Raw genomic sequence first — 4,820 nt, 5'->3', positions numbered from 1 at the left:
TAATTGACTTTGTCTGCTTGAGCTTCTCTTTGAAATCTTCTGTTCAGCTCTTTCATCTTGGCATTTTTTTCACTTGCTTTAGGTACTCTTTGCTCAAGGGCAAGTTTCAGAGTCTCTTCTGACATCCATTTTGATCTTTTCTTTTTCTTGTATTTTTAATGACCTCTTGCTTTCTTCATGGATGATGTTCTTGATATCATCCCACAATTCTTTTGGTTTTTGGTCACTGGTGTTCAATGCATCAAATCTATTCTTTAGATGGTCTCTAAATTCAGGAGAGATATATCAAAATCATATTTTGGCTCACATGGAGTTGTTTTAATTGTCTTCAATTTCAAGTTGAACTTGCATTTGAGCAGTTGATGTTCTGTTCCACAATCAGCTCCTGGCCTGGTTTTGGCTGAAAATATTGAACTTTCCTATCCCCTCTTGCCACAGATGTAGTCAATCTGATTCCTGTGTGTTCTGTCTGGTGAAGTCCACATGCACAGCTGCCATTTATATTGTTGAAAAAAGGTATTTGCAATAAATAAGTTGTTGGTCTTGCAAAATTCTGTTATGTGATCTCCAGGGTAATTTCTTTCACTAAGGCCAAATTTTCCAACTGCTGTTGATTCTTCTTTGTTTCCAACTTTTGTATTCCAATCACCAGTGATAAGCAACCAGTCTTGATTGCATGTTCGGTCAATTTCAGACTGCAGAAGTTGATAAAATTCTTCAATTTTCTCATCTTTGGCTTTGGTGGTTGGTGCATAAATTTGAATAATAGTCGTATTAACTGGTCTTCCTTGTAGGCATATGGATATTACACTATCATTGACAGCATTGTACTTCAGGACAGATCTTGAAACATCTTTCGTAATGATGAATGGCATGTCATTCTTCTTCAATTTATCATTCTTGGCATAGTAGATCAAATGGCCAAAACCAGTCCATTTCACCTCACTAATGCCTAGGATACCAATCTTTATGCATTCCATTTCATTTTTGAGAACTTCCAATTTTCCTTGATTCATACTTCATACATTCCATGTTCTGATAATTAATGGTTGTTTGCAGCTGTTTCTCCTCAATTTGAGTCATGCCACATCAGCACATGGAAGTCCTGAAAGATTTACTTTATCCATATCATTAAGGTTGGTTCTACTCTGATGAGACAGCTCTTTCTCAGTCCTATTTTGAGTGCCTTCCAACCAAGGGGCTAGTCTTCCTGCACTGTGTTGGACAATGTTTCCAAGCTATTCATATAGTTGCCCAGTAATGTGTCAGACAGTGTTTCTCTGCTATTCATAAGGTTTTCCCTGGCCAATGTTTGAGAAGTGGATGGCCTCCTCCTTCTTCCTAGTCTGTCTTAGTCTGGAAGCTGTGTTGAAACCTGTGCACCATGTGCAACTCTGCTGGTGTCTGAAACACCAAAGGTATAGCCTCAAGCCTCACAGCAATGTACAAGCCTCACAGGATGACAAACTGACAGACAAGTTTGTCTCCCTTAGCTGTTACTTAGGTACCCATGAGCACTTAATTATTTGGAATTCTTTAACAGATAGCTCCAATGCCACTTCTTCCTCAGGAAGATTTTGTGGTTTTGTAGATTCTGGTTCCTTGTTTGTACCATTTCATCTTGCTTCTTTGTGGGAACTGGGATTGTCAGTTTTCTCTTAGATATTGTGATGTTGTTGTATTTATATTTAGTTGGTTATATGTTGGTGTGATTTTCCCAGGTTTTTTGTTTATTTGTTTGTTTTATTTTCTTTTGATATATCTAAGCAAGCAGAGCTGGTGTGATCCTCTATTTGCTAGTTTTGCAGCAATTATGCTTTCACCACCTGTCTCCGGTGGGTGTGATAGAGGATGGGTATGTGTGCACAGATCTTTGTTATTCTATAAAGGAGTTGAGGGTGGACTGGGCTGGTATCAGTCACTGTCTATCATTGATCAATTGGTGCAGAATCAGGTTTTGACCCTCACCCAGTGGGTGAGGCTTAGTTCTGTCATTTTTTGCTTTATGCAATTTGAGACTATATTAATTTAATACATTGGAGTTACATTGATAAAACTTTTTATCATTATATAATGATCTTAAGATTTATTAATGTTGCTTGTCATAAAATCTTTTACCTATAATTATACAATTGCAAGAATTGTTGTGAAATATCATTTCCCATAATTTAGTGTCCATTTTTTTTTTTTTTTAGGGTCATTGTATTGAAGATCTATCTCTTGGGAAGAATACATCCTTGTATTTTTTTAATATAGCTTTTTAAAATATATTTTTTTAATTGGAACATTATATTCACATTTATCTCATTTACTGGCAATAATTTGGTTTTATTTCTACTATTTTTTGTGTATTTTTCATTCTGCAAAAAGGGCATACAGGCAGTGGCATCTGATTTTCTCTAACTTCACAAGTGGGAGAGAGAACCAGCAACATCAGCCCAAGGCTAATTTCTATGAGTTCAGACATGCTTCTACCCTCCAACTTTTTACCAATTATGACACCAACTGTCCCTACCACCAGCACTCTTTACTTCATTGCTGGGTTTGATGATTCATTGCAATGGCCACACAGAACTCACAGACAATATTCATGATCATGGGGCTTATAAAGGAACCAACAGTTTGCAGTTCAGGTTCAAGAATGCTCAGGAACAATTCTTTGATCAAGACAACCTTCCCTCTGTCATGCCTGTAGGCATGCCTCTCTTTGATCCTTGGCCTCTCTGCTTGGCCTCTGCTCTGCTTGGGCAACTGGTACAAAGTTCTTTTAGCTTTGCAGATAGGTGCAGCACCCTGCCCTGACAGTAAGCAGTAAGCCCAGAGACACACAGTTTTCTCGCTCCATGGGCTGGCAAGCCTACAACTCTGTCATCTCTTGGTTCCACTGCCTCTGCTGCCATCCTCCCTCTGCCATCCCTCTGATCTCTTTCTGCAGCGTCTCAGCACAGGGATCTTGAGGCCAAGGACCTGCTCCACTCCCAGCTCTCCTCTGTCTTGTTGGTAGTGAGATCACCCTTTTCCAGCTCTGAGATAGTTTATTTCAAGTGTTGTGGAATGGCAAAACTGACCAGTCCCATTCTAGGATTCTGTACACATTATTTGCCTAGCCCCACCCCCATGAGGGTCTCATGTGCCTTATTTATATTATTAACAAGCTATCCAATCCCTTTGCTGGGCCACAAGTCCCTCATATTTGCATAGTTCCACCCAGTCATCTGGTAGAAATTACATGGCCAGAAAAGCCATATTAACTAACTCACTGTACCACACATTTATAGAAAAGTTTTCTTTTTCTTTTCTTCTTTTCAATTGAGATATATATTTTTTTCTTTTTGATTGTAGTTGTTCATTTTTTTCTACCTTGGAGATTTTGATTTCTATGTTTATATATATTCACCTGCTTAATAATTGCTTGCTATTGTTCTGGGTAAATCTGCTGCAAAAGACCTCTTTAAAGTATTAACAAGTAAAGAAGTCACTTTGGGGACTAAGGTGTGCCTGACAAAAGCCATGGCATATTCAATCACCTCACACACATGTGGAATGTGGACAATGAATAAGGAACACTGAAGAATTGCCTATGAATTATGCTGCTGGTGAAGAATATTAAATATTATCATAGACTGTCAGAAGAATGAACAAATCTATCTTGGAAGAAGTATAGCCAGAATGCGCCTTAGATAGGCAGACAGCAAGACTTCATCTCACATATTTTGGAAATGTTATCTGGAGGAGAGGAACAAGTCTCTGAAGAAAGACATCATGCTTGTTAAAGTAGATGGTCAGTGAAAAAGAGGGAGACCCTCAAGGAAACTGGTTGACACAGTTGCTTCGACGATGGGGTCAAACAAAGCAAGGATTGTGAGGATGGTGTTGGACTAGACAGTGTTTCATTCTGTTGTACACAGGGTCACTATAATTAGGTTGATGGTACCTAACAACAGTAACAATTTTTTATTGCATCTTAGAACTTTTATCTTTAATCACGTTACTTCTACCAGATCTACATCTTTTAAAATTTTCATTAGTGTTAATCAGGAGATTTTAAGCACCCTCAAGTGTTGTTCATCTGAAAATTTCTATATTTTGTACTTTTGAAAAGTTGGCTCGATGAATAATTAAATATATGTAGTTACACTGTATAGCTTTTAAAAGATTTTATTTCTAAGCTATTGCTCCAATGTTGTTACTGAGAAATCAGTTTATTAATTTACTTCTCTTCCTTGGTAGGCAGTCTTTCTTTTTCTCTTGCTGATTTTAAGAACTTTTCATTGTCTTTAGTGTTCTTCACTTTCATTATGATATTGTCTAGCTGTGATTTTCTTTTTAAATTGGGTTGAATTTTGGATCTGAGTTTTTGTGTCTTTCAGCAATTCTAAATTATCATCCATTTTATCTTTAAATAGTTTATTTTCCCTGTTTTTTTCTAATTTCTCATTTTGTCATTCAAATTACATATAATTTTAGACTTTTCGTTCTATCATCAATGTCTCTTAATCCTTCATGCTGAGTACTCTCTTTTGTCCCTCTAGATGCTCCCTTTTCCACTCTGCTTTGTGTCCTGGAACACTGATTGCTACATACATTTAGCCAATGATAGGTACATTTGAGGATGGGAGGAGAGAAATAGGGGTATTTATTAACCCAGGCAACTTTTCAATGAATTGTGGTTTGACAGTGGCTTCGTTCTTGTACCAAAAGTTGCAATTTCTCCTAGAAGACCTTTTGCTACAACTCCAATTATAGACCTTTCTAATTTCAGCTAACAACTCTTTTTCAAGGTTCCTTTAGGTCGTCGTCGTCGTTGTTTGCCGTCGAGT

Source organism: Orycteropus afer, unplaced genomic scaffold, assembly GCF_000298275.1.
Source record: "Orycteropus afer afer isolate SDZICR_OR568_19922 unplaced genomic scaffold, OryAfe1.0 scaffold00213, whole genome shotgun sequence".
NCBI classification, from domain to species: domain Eukaryota; kingdom Metazoa; phylum Chordata; class Mammalia; order Tubulidentata; family Orycteropodidae; genus Orycteropus; species Orycteropus afer.
The sequence above is the reverse complement of the archived record's forward strand: the minus strand, read 5'-3'. Positions refer to the sequence as shown.